This window comes from Phoca vitulina, unplaced genomic scaffold, assembly GCF_004348235.1.
Source record: "Phoca vitulina isolate PV1807 unplaced genomic scaffold, GSC_HSeal_1.0 scaffold50, whole genome shotgun sequence".
In the NCBI taxonomy this organism is placed as follows: domain Eukaryota; kingdom Metazoa; phylum Chordata; class Mammalia; order Carnivora; family Phocidae; genus Phoca; species Phoca vitulina.
Window position 1 is genome coordinate 6971868 of NW_022589753.1, and position 15267 is coordinate 6987134.

Consider the following 15267-nt stretch of genomic DNA (forward strand, 5'->3'; position numbering starts at 1 on the left):
CCACTAATTTTGTGGTAATTTGTTACACAGTATAAAAAAACTTATACAGCTACCGAGTCAATTTTCTTTCTACCACACCACTGTAGACTTATCGATAGAAGCATGTATAGTCTTGTTAAGGACTCAAGCCTTCTCCATAGGAAACAAAGAAGGACCACCCCATCTTGTAGTATTGGCAAAAATGTCTGCTGATTACGGATGTTCAGTGAAAGCAGAGACACACACGGGCTAGAGCACTACAATAAGATATGGAAAAAAGGCATTTTATCCAGTACAACCTCATTAATCACACCTGACTGTTTACAAATCATTGTAAAACACTTTGTATTCATAAATAGTTTGGCCTTTCTTTGTTCCTTGCCCCACTCAGGAAACAAATAAACAAACCAAAAAAACAACTCAGTGTGGATTCTCCCTGCATTTGCAATACTCTGACTTAAATACAGAATTGTGGCATTTCCAAATATATTTTGTGGCATATGGTGGAGGGAGGGCATGCCAAGGTTGTAGCAGTCATCCTCCAGAACAAAACAAAGAGTGGTCCACTAAGACCTCAGTGTTCAAAGAATTGCCTACAAAACAGCTGCTTTGGCACATTTTGAAGCTTGTTGGAAATGCAAAATTGTGGGCTCCACTCATACTTGCTGAATCAGGACCTGCATGTTAGCATGTTCTGTTGGTGATTTGTGTTCACATTAAATTTTGAGAAACCCTGCTCTAACAGCCTATGCGATTCTCATCAGGGGAGATTTGCTGTATCTATTAAGATGCCAGGGGCACCTTAATAGAAGTTGAAAAATCAGCCCCAAGTTGGCTGTCAGGAGGGCAGGGAATCTGGTTAAAGTTGATCATTTCTGTTGAGCTGCTTCTTCCACGGGCATCTCTCCACAGTGCGTTCCAGGGGTAGAGAGAGGACCAAAAATGAATGAGTATCCAGAGCAATCAAGAGGAAGCCAGTTTGTATAAAAGAGAGCATCTCTGCATGGATAAGGCCTTGGTGGGTCAATGAGTGAATTTTTGAACCTCTCCTCTGACCCCAGCATCTATAGGTTCCTAGTCCGGGGAAGCCTGTGATAAACAGATGCCCAGGACTCCCCTCAGACAAATTAAACCAGAATCTCTGAACACAGGTCCTGGGTATGCACATTTTTCAAAGCTCCTCATATGGCTATCCAGGTTTAGGTACGATGATTGGGTATCAGGTACACCAGATGGGAGTCTCTTACTCCAAGAGAGTAATGATGCACAACTACAGTCAACACTAAATCCAGCCTGATTCCTGTTTTTGTCAATAAAGTTTTATTGGAACACAGCAATGCTTATTTGTTCACATATTGCTTAAGTCTGCTTTTTTTGCTACAGCAGCGTGGACTGCGGGTCTAAAATGTTTACTATCTGGCTCTCAAAGAAAAAAAAATTTACAACTCTGTTTTAAGACAAGTTTATATAGTGAGTTAAGAAAGATTACCTGAAAAACTTCCATCCAAGGGAAACTGAATTTTTTGCTTCCTTAGTCTTAACAGGTAGAGCACTGAGAATTTTAATGAGTTTTTGTGTGAGTTCACAAACTGAGGTATAACTTTTTTTGGCAGAAATTCTAGTGAATACACCCTTTCCTGTGAAGAAAAAAAAGTGGTGCTCTATCCCACAACTAATCACAAGCCTTTACCTACTTGTTCCAGACAAAGCATTTCCTTCCAAAAATAAGAATAGTTTTTTTTTTCTTAATAACATGCTTGGTTTCTGTATTTTTTTTAAGGCAAGAAGAGGAAGAAGAACACATGTATGAAATGGTGCAGATGCTATTCATCTCTTGAAACCACAGGACCTCAGGAGAATACAGGCAAAAGCATCATCTAGTAAGTGATTTTGAATAAGTGATCCCCAGACCAGCATCATAACATCACCTGAGAATTGTTGGAAATGCAAATTACCATGCCCTGCCTCAGACCTAATGAGTCAGAAACTCTGGGGATGAGACCCAAAAATCTGTTTTAACCAGGTTACTCTAATGCACATAAAGTTTGAGAACCACTGATCTAAAAATTAGCAGGTTTAATTACCTAATGATTATCCATAATTACATGTTTTAAATGACAAATCAGTATGCTTCTATATGAATCAACAGTCTTGGTTCAGTGATGAATGCATTCCATACAAAGTAATAATAATGATAATAATAATAATAATCCTGCAAACTCTTCTAGAGTTAAGGTCTCTACTCTCACAGCCTAAGTCAGCTTTGGACTGGTTGGGGAGAAGGGGGGTTCAGTCAGAGTCCCCCAGGGCAGCCACACCAGTGCTTTATAGCTGGTTCTTATCTGAGTGGTACAGAGCTTTAAAGGGAGTGAGGGGTTTAACTCATTGTTAAGTATTTTGATAGAACTCTGTTTGCACTATTTCTCCTTTGTGTCTCTGCCTTGTACTTCTTTTCCTCTGACCTCACCCTTGTCCTGGAACGGGGATCAAGGGGCACAGGAAAAAGCAGGAGAGGTCTCCCCTGAGGTCCCATTGAGGAGACCTAGTGTTGCCCTCTCCTCTCTGGGCTGTTCAGTGGTGCGGGGGCTGCCTCTTCCTCTAATGGGGATATAGGTACATCATACCGATACCCATGGCCATCTCAGGACGCATCCCTCAACCTTTGGGCATCCAAACTTTCTGCTGATAATGCCTCATCCATCCAGGTAACACTTTTGGTTGGGATGGAAAACAACTCAAGGTCCTTCTCTTTCTCTGGGATGGTGCCCGTGTTGACCATAAAACATTCATGCATCTCCTGTTGCAATGACCTCAGGGATTGAAGGTCATCATCCTTGGCCTCTCCATCAGGCCAAATGACAAGCTGTGCACAGACATCGGCCTTTAGATTTCTCAGATAGAGTTATGACACCTGTCCCTTTTGTCCCATTAGCTAAAAAAAACACAAAAAACAAAAAACAGAAAAACCCTGAAGCATCCCCCTGCCCCCAACTAAGACTGGAGTGAGCAAAAGTATTTCTGTGCCTCCCCAGTTGGAGCGGAAAGGCTTTCAGCACTCTTATGGCTCTCTCCCAACTCTGCCTCCCCTCCCCACTCATCTCTCTCAGCAACTCAGCCTTTCCTTTCAGCTGGGGGAGGGAAGTGCCCAGCTGCAGGTCACAAAAGTGGTTCCTGTCTACTGCCTTTGGAGGTTTGGCTTAAGCATATCACTTGGGAATATAAAAGTAGTTTCCATGTTGTCTCATTGCTTCAGCCAAACTGGAGATAGGAAGAATCCCATTTTACCATACTCTCAAAGAAAAAGTGGTACTTATTTTCCTATGCTGTGCAAATCAAGTTCTTTTTGTTTTCTATTGACTCTCTTTTCCCATAACTCTCCCTGGGGTCTATCTGTTAATATTCATCTGTTCTATCGAAGTGGTTTTCTTTGCAAAGACAGTACCTTCCTTAAGAGAAATCTGGGGGCCAGATGTATGAGTTCAACCAAGCTCAACTGCTGTCCCCTTTTCCCTCCTTGAGAGCCAAGTAACATTGGATAATTTACTAAACTTCTCCAAGCTTCTCTTTCCCTTAAAGCAAACACTGATAATGACCTTTTGGGGATATTTTGAGAATTAATCATAAAGGTTATAAATAATTAGTTATAAGGCCTGGCACAATGACAGCTTTTGCTATTTTTAGGAAGAGAATTTTTCTATTATTCCTCCACCTTGACGGTCTCTCAACTTCTCCCTTATTGACATTGGGGGCTAGATAATTTTGTGTTGGGGGGGCTGCCTGTGCACCGTAGGATGTTTAATAGCATCCCCGTCCTCTACCCGCTAGAGGCCAATAGCACCTCTCCTCACTCAGCTGTGACAACGCAGAGTGTCTTCAGACTCTGCTGAATGTCCCTGGTTGGCAGTGGGGTGGGGAGGGGATCATTCCTGACTGAGAACCATTGCCCTAAGGGGAGAATCTAATAATTCTCTATGGGTATGTATGCATGTGCATGCGTGCGTGTGAGTGTGTGTGTGTGTGTGTGTGTGTGCATGTGTGGTGTGTATGGTTGTCCAGAAGGGCACGGTCTTAGTTGCAGTTTTTAAGTTCCCTTCAATAAATGTAATAGGATTCATGCTTTGCAGTCCCTATTTTTATTCTACATTTTCTTTTATGAAAGGCTAGATGGCCTCACTTAGTTTTGTAACCTCAGACAGTGGGGACACTGGTCATCTGCCTGTCCTTCATGAAAGAGCATAGATTGCAAGTTGGGCTCACTTCCCATTTCTTTCTTTTTTTTTTTATTATGTTATGTTAATCCCCATACATTATTACATCATTAGTTTTAGATAGAGTGTTCCATGATTCATTGTTTGTGCATAACACCCAGTGCTCCATGCAGAACGTGCCCTCCTCAATACCCATCACCAGGCTAACCCATCCTCCCACCCCCCTCCCCTCTAGAACCCTCAGTTTGTTTTTCAGAGTCCATTGTCTCTCATGATTCATCTCCCCCTCCGATTTCCCCCCTTCATTCTTCCCCTCTTGCTATCTTCTTCTTCTTCTTTTTTTTTTTTCCTTAACATATATTGCATTATTTGTTTCAGAGGTACAGATCTGTGATTCAACAGTCTTGCATGCTTCGCAGCGCTCACCATAGCACATACCCTCCCCGATGTCTATCACCCAGCCACCCCATCCCTCCCACCCCCCACCACTCCAGCAGCCCTCAGTTTGTTTCCTGAGATTAAGAATTCCTCATGTCAGTGAGGTCATATGATACATGTCTTTCCCTGTTTGACTTATTTTGCTCAGCATAACACCCTCCAGTTCCATCCACATCGTTGCAAATGGCAAGATTTCATTCTTTTTGATGGCTGCATAATATGCCATTGTATATATATACCACATCTTCTTTATCCATTCATCTATCGATGGACATCTTGGCTCTTTCCACAGTTTGGCTATTGTGGACATTGCTGCTGTAAACATCGGGGTGCACGTACCACTTCGGATCCCTACATTTGTATCTTTCGGGTAAATACCCAGTAGTGCAATTGCTGGATCGTATGGTAGCTTTATTTTCAACTTTTTGAAGAACCTCCGTACTGTTTTCCAGAGTGGCTGCACCAGCTTGCATTCCCACCAACAGTGTAGGAGGGTTCCCCTTTCTCCGCATCCCCGCCAATATCTGTCATTTCCTAACTTGTTAATTTTAGCCATTCTGACTGGTGTGAGGTGATATCTCATTGAGGTTTTGATTTGGATTTCCCTGATGCCATCGTTTCCCATTTCTGACTTGTGCTCTTGATTTTCGACATTAGCAAGCAGCTGATTTAGGCAGAAAGTCTTCAAGGTGATTTTATTTTATTTTATTTTTTGTTTTTTTTTTAAATTTAATTTAATTTTATTATGTTATATTAGTCACCATACAATACATCATTAGTTTTTGATGTAGTGATCCACGATTCATTGTTTTCTTATAACATCCAGCACTCCATGCAGTACGTGCCCTCCTTAATACCCATCACTGGCCTAACCCATCCCCCCACCCTCCTCCCCTCTAAAACCCTCAGTTTGTTTCTCAGAGTCCATAGTCTCTCATGGTTTCTCTCCCCCTCCAATTTCCCCCCCTTCATTTTTCCCTTCCTTCTCCTAATGTCCTCCATGCTATTCCTTATGTGCCACAAATAAGGGAAACCATATGATAATTGACTTTCTCTGCTTGAATTATTTCACTTAGCATAATTTCCTCCAGTCACATCCATGGGTATTTACCCCAAAGACACAGATATAGTGAAAAGAAGGGCCATATGCACCCCAGTGTTCATAGCAGCAATGTTCAGGGTGATTTTAAATAAAACTATTGATTCAAGATTGCTTCCCACCCATCCATACATCCATTATCTAAAAGCCATTTCAAATGAAAAGAAAATTGTACAGGCCTCAAATTCTACAGCCCAAGACATATGGTAGGGACTCTAAAGTGCTCCCCGGTTCTAGAATTCTAAGGTTTTATGATTCTGGAATCCATACCCCTAACCACAATCTCCCTCCCCTTCCTTCTCTCTCATACTAGCTTCCTCTGTGCCACATCCTGCACCCCAAGAAATTAAAAATATTCCAAAATAGCCTCTGGGTCGAAGAAGTAAAAAATTATCCAGAAGGCAGGGACTCGCTTCAGTTGAATGGCAGGGTCTTTTTACTTAGACGACATCACCACATGTTTTAGATTTTTTTTTTTTTTTTTTAATTTATATATTTGACAGAGACACAGCGAGAGAGGGAACACAAGCAGGGGGAGTGGGAGAGGGAGAAGCAGGCCTCCCGCGGAGCAGGGAGCCCGATGCGGGGCTCGATCCCAGGACTCTGGGATCATGACCTGAGCCGAAGGCAGACGCTTAACTGACTGAGCCACCCAGGCGCCCCTCACCACATGTTTTAATTTGTGATTATTTTTCTTCATACGCATGTCTACATTTTATATATTCCCTTGGGTCATTCTCTGGACAGGAAGAACCTCAACTGGAATTTGCCCTCCTGCCTTCCAGGGTTGGAACCACCTGTCTTTCCCTCTCCCTCCCTGCCCCTCTCCTCCTCTCCTCCTCACCTCCTCCTTCCCTTCCCCTTCCCTTTTCCTGTCCCAACTCTCTCTGCCCAAGCAGGTCTTCAGAGGATCCCTCCCAGCGTCTGCCCTTGTTCCCTACGGCAGGACTGTGGCCACTGCTGCCACATGAAACACAGTGCTGCAGATGTTAGAGCTTATGAAGCTTAGGCCACCAACTTATCCTTCTTTCCCCCGCCCTGGTGTTGTCACTACTGCCCTCCAATTCTCCACCCTTCACAATTAGGGACGGAGAGGATGAGCAGCTGCTTTTCCTGCTGCTCTGAATAATTCATGCCCGTTAAGCTTCAGCTTGGTAATATCATTGGCCTTGTTTAATACCAAGGGGAAGGAAGGGCCTCTTGAGATTTTCCAAAGCACAGATTTAAAAGAAATAACATTTTTTAAGCCTCCAGATTCTTCAGATTTTTTTTTTCCTCCAAAATAAATAAAATACAACACAAATTAACCTGACCATGGAACGGTAGTTCTTTTCAAAACTCTTCTGGAAGATGAAATTAATTGGGTACATGACTTACATTTTGTTTGGGAACTATTTCATCCTGTCAATACTGGGCAGGGAGCACTTGCTATGGTATAGGCACTCTGCCAGGTGCAGGAGGGGTGGGTGAAGACACACACAGTCCACCCTCAGGGAGCTTACACGCCAGAGGAGGAAACCAACATAACCAAAAGAATGACTGAATCACCATTTACGTCCTCTGCGAGAACAGTGGCAGATGACATTAACTTTTTCTACAATTGCTTATGTTTATTTATTTATTTTTTAGAAGATTTTATTTATTTATTTGAGAGAGAGACACAGCGAGAGAAGGAACACAAGCAGGGGGAGTGGGAGAGGGAGAAGCAGGCTTCCCGCTGAGCAGGGAGCCCGATGCGGGGCTCGATCCCAGGACCTTGGGATCATGACCTGAGCTGAAGGCAGATGCTTAACGACTGAGCCACCCAGGCACCCCTACAATTGCTTATGTTTAAGGACTGTGCACCGGAGACTGCTAGATGGTGAGAACAGAACAAGGAGTGAGTGAGCAGAAAGGCTGCCTTTATAGAGTCCAGTCAAGTGCAGAAGCCAGACATGAACCAAATATTCACATGCACATAAAACCACAACCTGAGAAGCAGTGAGCTTCCCAGCACGAGTAGTTTCCAGGACTTCACAGATAGCCATTTATCCATCCATCCATCCACCCATCCATCCATTCATTTAGGTGCAATTTACTCATTTCCTTCTCTGAGCTAGGGACTTAGATTTCAGTGTCAGCTCAGTTAGATGTGTTCCTTGTTCTCATGGAACCCCAGTCTTGTGAAGGAGTGGATCACGAAAGAAGCAAAGACATAAATGCTTCCATATTTAAAATTGTGATAAGTTCTGGGTCAAGGTTACAAATAAAAAAATATGGGAGGCCTTTACATGAATTATCTTCCTTAGTGCTGGCCAACTGCCCTTTCTATAACATTAATCTCTTTACGCATGCAGTCAGAGGGATGTCTTAAAGACACCAGACTGATGGAGTCACATTCAGGTGCCCCCCCCGCCCCCCCCCCATGGCTTCCCATTGCTTTAGGGTAACATGCAATCCTTAACCATTTAGGAGGCCCTTGTACTGCAGATGGAATGGCAGGATGAGGAAGAGGCTGTTGGCCGACACACAGCGGGCCAACACTGAGTGCAAAGACCTCTTTTTTTTTACGTTCAATTAACTCCTTGATCTATATAATTCTGCGCCTGTAAAAAGAACCCATTCAGCTCTAAAAAGCCTGCAAAGCCTAATTGTAGTTTACTGTGACTTAATGTATTTTTTTTTCATGTTTGCGTCCTTTGCTCAGATTTTCTCATTTTTATCTCTGCTTTAACCACGTGGTTCTTAAACAGCTGCCAGATGTTAACATCGCAGCTTTGGCCAGATTTCATGCTATGTAGTGTCAGGTCTGCATATAAAGGAGCCCAGAAACTGGGATTTCATTTCCTGCCAAGGATCCCCAGAAATATTGATCCCAAAGTTTGGCGTCTAAGGCACCTGCTTGGTTAATGAGTGGGTGCAGTTCCATGCTGCAAAAGTCAAAACAGAACAGCATGCTTTCAGAATGAAAACGGACACATTTTATCTAGATGAGAAAAAAATAAGGTTGGGAATATTTGGGCCACTTACCAGTCCTGAGCGTGACCTCTGAGGCTCAACTATAGGAGAAGCATGTCTGGAGCTAGGCGGGAAATTTCTCCCATGATATATATTTCTATTCCATGTTTTTCTCCTAATATCCAGTTATAGCGTTTCATGTGTTTGTTTCACATCATTAGTCTTTTTTTAAAAAGATTTTATTTATTTACTTGACAGAGAGAGACACAGCGAGAGAGGGAACACAAGCAGGGGGAGTGGGAGAGGGTGAAGCAGGCTTCGCTGCAAGCAGGGAGCCCGATGTGGGGCTCGAACTCAGGACCTTGGGATCATGACCTGAGCCGAAGGCAGACGCTTAACCGACTGAGCCACCCAGGCGCCCCTCACATCATTAATCTTAAAGTGGTTGATATGAAACATGACAATTAAGTTTGGGACCTATCACCTCAAGTGAAGCCCAGTTTGAGTTAGTTATGTCATTGCTGTTGCCAAAATGATTCTAAGTTTTTACAGTGCTTTCAGCATCCCTTAAATTAAGCTTTTGAACCCATTATTGCTTAAATACCCATATTAGCTAGAAATAGGTTTTTAAAAGACTTACTTTATATTTTTAAAAATATAACTTTTTTTTTTTCCTTTGAGAGAGAGAGTGCCTGCATGTGCATGGGGTGGGGAGGGACATAGGGAGAGGGAGAGAGAGAATCTTAAAGAGGCTCCACGCCCAGCACAGAGCCAGATGCAGGGCTCTATCTCACAAGCCTGAGATCATGACCTGAGCTGAAATCAAGAGTCGGAGGCTTAACCGACTGAGTCACCCAGGCGCCCCTACACATATAAGCTTCAGTTCTTTAGTTGTAATCTCATTTAAATAGCAAAGGCTGAAGAAACCCTCCAGGTAATACATGGATGTTAATTATAATCTTATATCTGTCTTCAGCGGAGATATCATGTCAAATGTTTCTTTCTAACCAAACCAACTTAAAAACATATTTTTAAATCTATTCATCAAGGACCTGCTGAGGACCTATTCTAAATTATGCTTTTTTTCATTCTTTTGGTTTTTGAGTAGAGAAAAAAAAACCCACATTTTTTTCTAAAGGTGATCATGGTATATTGGGAAAAAAATTTAAGCAGATAATTAAAATCTGATATGATTACTTTTGTTCTGCATTTTTTTTTTCTAGAAAGAAAACCTCTTTATTATTAAAATCCATGGAAGGAAAAAAACCCCACAAAACTTTGGTAAGATGGCATTTCAAAGCCTTTAACTCCTAACTTGGTTTTTTTCTCCATTAAACCAATTGTTTTCTCATATTCATTTTGGACAATCCTGCTCTCATATTGAGGGGAGTAGAGTGTTGGAATTAAGAATATAGACACAGAGATTCCTGCCTGGCCACAACTCCATTTCTGCCCCAGCCCAGCTATGACTTTGGACAAGTTACTTAGACAGTTTGTGTCTAGTTTTTCCACCTGTAAAGTGAGAAAATCATAGTAGCTAGTACCATACAGTTACTGTGAGGGCTCAGTGAACCACTAATTGGGAAGTGCTTAGGGCAATGCTTTGCCTATCAGAAACATTCAATAAGGGTTATGCATCCTTATTACGGACAATACCATTTCATGGCATGACACATTGTTTTTGCATGCACTTGATACTGTTTCAAATTTTAGACAGTATTTTTATGTTCCTTATCTCATTTGCCCCTAAAACTAGGATGGGGAAGAGACTGTTGGCTATGACAGACAAGGAGCCCACAAGTGGGAATTTGAGGACATCTCAGCTTTGTTTCATAGAACACAAATCCTTGTTCTTCCTCCTGGGCCGGGCTGTCAGTCTAGGTGGGCTCGATCTTTGTGGGTCACCTGGCCTCTCTTCAGTCCTTGCACAGCAACTAGACTGAAAAATGAGTCTCAGAGAAGTAACAAACCCACCTCACAGGAAGTAAGTTGCAGAAGGCATTTCTATCCACATATCCAGAGGAACCTGTCTCTGAAGCAACTGGATAATACTTGCAACTCTGCCAAATTAGAATGAAGTGTGATATGCCTCCCCTGGGTCACCCTCAGGTAATTCTCACTGATAAGAGTAATTATATTTTTTTGTAAATTAGCCAGCCCCCAAACCTGGAGGAATGGAGCTTACAAGAAGGCTGGCCAGCAGGCTGCACTCTGAGATATGAATGATATCTGAACACTCTGCCTCCGTCTGAGTTGTCAGTTCCTCATCTGCACTGAGTGCTAATAAATATGTATTAGAATGAATTAATCATAGCATTGCTTTAGGACTTGAATTCATTGATTTAACTGAATGTTATATGTTAAAATGCCTGGTAGAGAGGCACTAAAAATGTCCATTTCTCCCTTTCTTTGCAAATAAAAATAATAGTACCACACCATTTCAATCAGAGGTGCATTCTCTATATTTAATAGGAAGGGATGGCTATTCATTGAGTGACTAAACCTCTTTGCCCATCCAATTTATGACCTAGAGAAATGGTTATATTGGAGTACATATGGAAGGTCAGTAACTTCACAGCCATTAATATTATTTGAATTGGGTAAGTAGTTAAATATCCAAACCAAAGTCCACAGGACTCCTACCTGCTGTTTTTTTGCAGGAATGTAACCATGGTGCGGCCAGAAGATTTTCAAGGGAATCCAAATATGTAGATGATTATCAGTCTCCAGATTATTATATATTGGCCATAAAATAAACTTAAACTAACACACCAGGCTTCTAGTTCTTGCCAAAATGGAATAACAGGGACTGTATTTACTATCCCCCTTGAAAAAGTCCCCCAAACAGACATAATACTTAAAATCATGTTTTTCAAATCACTGAAGGCAAATGATGAAGGACCATAATCCCTGAGAAATGAGAAGCACAGAAGAAAATCCATAAAAGAAAAAAGTGATAACTTTGACTTCATCAAAATTAAAAACTTCTGTTCATCAAAAGACAATGGTAAAGGGATAAAAATACTGAAAGAAAACATTTGCAAAGCACGTATCTGATAAAGTACTTGTGTCCAGAATATGTAAAGAACCCTCAAAACTCAATAGTAAGAAAACAAGTAACCTAAGACAAAATAGACATCCATTCCATCTGGATGGAAGATATACAGATGGCAATTTAGCACATCAAAAGAAGCTCCACATTATTAATCATTACGGAAATGCAAATGGACACTCCAGTGTCATACTAGTATAATTCATTAAAATGGCTTAAATTTGTAAGACTGGGAATACCAAGTGATGGTAAGTATGTGAAAGAATTAGAATGCTAATAAACTGATGATGGTTGCGAGTTAAGAGATTACAACCACTTCACAGACAGATTTTTAAAAACCTATTCATACACCTACCAAAAGGATATATTCTGTATGAATTTTTATAAAAATCCAGAAAAATGCAAACTAATCTGTTTTTGTCCATCCGGGCTATTATATCGGAAATACCATACACTGGGGAGCTTATAAACAATAGAAATCTATTTCTCACAGTTCTGGAGGCTGGGAAGGTCAAGATCAAGATCTGGTGTCTGGTGAAGAGTCTGCTTTCTAGTTCATAGACAGTTGTTTTGTTGTTGTTTTTTTTTTGCTATGTCCTCACACAATGGAAGGGGTAAGGGGTCTCTCTGGGATCTCTTTTATAAGGGCACAAACTAATTCCATTCATGTGGGCTTCATCCTCATGACCTAATCACTTCCCAAAGTCCCCACCTCCTAATACCATTACCTTGGGGTTAGGTTTGGACATATGCATTTTGGGGGAGTGTAAACATTCAATCTATAGTGTAACAGAAGGCAGATTGGGGTTGTATTGGGGTGGCAGTAGGGCAGAGAGGAGCAGGAGGGAGTGAATACAGTGGGACACAATGATACACTTAGGGATGACGGATAGGTCCACTATCTTGACTATGATGATGTTTTTACTGGTGTAAATGTACACAAAATTCTATAAAATTACACCTTTTAAATATCATTTACTTCTCGATAAAGCCCTTAGTAAACAACAAAACAAAAATATGGATTTAGGAAAATAACCACCAGCCTGGCAATACACAGGGGCCCTGGGCTGGGAGTGTACAATCTCTGGCATATGCATATGTACGACTTACCTTTAGGGAAATGTGCATAGCCAGAAATACCTCTATTAGCATGCAAGATGAGATGTTTGCTAACTGGGGGGCTCTTTTGTTGGCTTCTTTCAAACAAAGCAAGTATCATTTCCAACTCTTTTTTGAATGGCCCAAACCAAGACTCCTCTTTCTGAATGGTTTGATGGCCTCTGTGTCACAGTTCTGATTAAAGTCCAGAATCTCTTAATAGCAAATGATGGTATGCGAGGCAGAGCTCATTTTCCTTTTGATGTTCACACATAATTCCTCTTCACAGTGGCAGGAATTATGGGTTTAATAGAGCTCTGAATCTCTGCTGACGAAGCCCCTTCCCTAACATGACTTTCCCTTGTAGAAGAGGCTCTCTCAATGGCACGGAGCTATTGTTCCCCAAAGGACTGTGGAAGACATCTTTCTGAAAGATTCCACAATACTTGAAAGAACTGAAGATTTTACTCAGAGTGGTTTTTATAAATGTATGAAGTAGAATAAAGAATTTTAAATCAGAATTCAGGAACTTATTTAAAGCAGTAATGTATAACCTATGGATTGAACAAGTTGGACTTGGCAGAATGTGAACAGAAAATAATTTTATTCTTTCTCCCTCTGCTCTTTCAAACTACTTCTCTGCACAACTCCTTTTTCTACCCAGGGTGCAGTCTTTAGCAAGGCACATGGCTTTTTCATGGTCTTTCATTTGGAAGAACAGCCATTTTGGTAATTAAAAAAGATCCATTCAGATGACACAAAACGACCAGTCTTTCAGCCCCTGTAATACTCGTCTTTCTCTCCGCTGACCTACAGATTGGCTTCTTCTGTCTTCCTTTCTGCCATCCCTTCCACCTAACCAGCTACTACATACGATGGCTGCAGGGTTCATCGAATGGGAGAGAAAGAAACAGTAAGGAACAGAAAGCTTTTACCTGAGTGGAACAGTTATTATCTGACTTCGGACCTTCTAAGCAGAGTGGAGGACCGATTTTTGGCTCCTTCACTCATGACGGAACATTCTTGGGTTCCTAAGAAAGGTCCTGCTGGGAGTATCCAACCATGTTCCCTTGAAAAGAACAGCCAATACCTTCTCTGTCAGCTACTAGACCTCCAGGTGTCCAACTCTCCGTGGGTATCCCAAGGTCTACGGGTCCTCTTGGGTGGCTCTCTTTTGAGACAGCCTTTGGACAGTTCCCATTAGCCATACCAACATCCGGTCCAGGAGCACCACACATCCTCATTCTATGCACGATTAAGGTACGGTCAGCTTGCAGTGCATCCCGCCTCTTTCCTCCATTGAGCATTGGGTGCTGACTCCTATGTTCCCCAAACTCAAGGAGGACACAGTCTAGCTCTCAAAATGGTTCTTTTAAACATCTCCCATTTCGCTTGGCTTAAATTAAGAAAGAAACAGCTATGTATGTCCCCCTTATGAGATGTGGTTATGGCATACACAGCGTAGCTCCTGCTTGTCCACAGTTAGCCCCCAAACTGGCCCGTCAGTCTATTGTATGTAGCAACCGGGTGGGCAATACGCTACTGCTGGCAGGACACCCAGGGTCACAATCTTGGGCAAACCCTGCACAGCTGGAAGAGCCTTTACTTAGAGTGGCAGGGAATTTGACTCCTCCTATCTTAAGCTTTGTAAAACAATAGGAGGGCAACAGAAGGCAACAGAAAAAGTCATATTTAACTTTGCAGGATTACATAGAAAAAAGGCAAAAAAAATATGAATGTTATAGTTATATAATGTTATGGTTATAACCAGTCGATGTCTTTCTATCTCTTTTCTCTATGCTCCAACCACCCAATGATGAGAGCATTCTCCAGCTTTCAACCTAAAATTAGTTCCAGGAAAACCTACTTTATGAGAAATTTGGAAAATTTTCTTGAATTACCAACCATAAATGAAAACTGATGAAAACATGGCTTGGAATAACTCAAAAGTAGTATCTCAATGATTATAACCTAGTTTTTAATTGTCTACGACATGAAAGTTAACCTCTTAAATCATCCAAGATTCTCTGTCCTGAAACGTCCAAATGTTTGAAAGGAACCTAGGGGGTATTGTTTTGTTTTATTTAAGTCAAACAAAAAATTGCCTAACTGACCTTCTTTAAGATTTAGGGAACTTGGGCTACATTCAATTTTCACTGCCTATTTACTATGGCATACATTCAAAGAAAATGGGGCTCCACTGGGTATTTGCCAAAATGACACTTATCTCTACGACTTTATGGTTAAATCCTTGTTATTATTTTTCTAGTGACAATATACAGGCTCCACTTAAACAAAAATACAACTGGTATAATGTAAAAAGGCACCACGCGTACACACACGTACAGACATGGACACACATACGCACACAGACATACACACAGATAAACATCCAGGGGCACATACACATACACGGTGCTTGCTTGCTTTGTAAAAAAGGGGCTACCCTTAAGTAC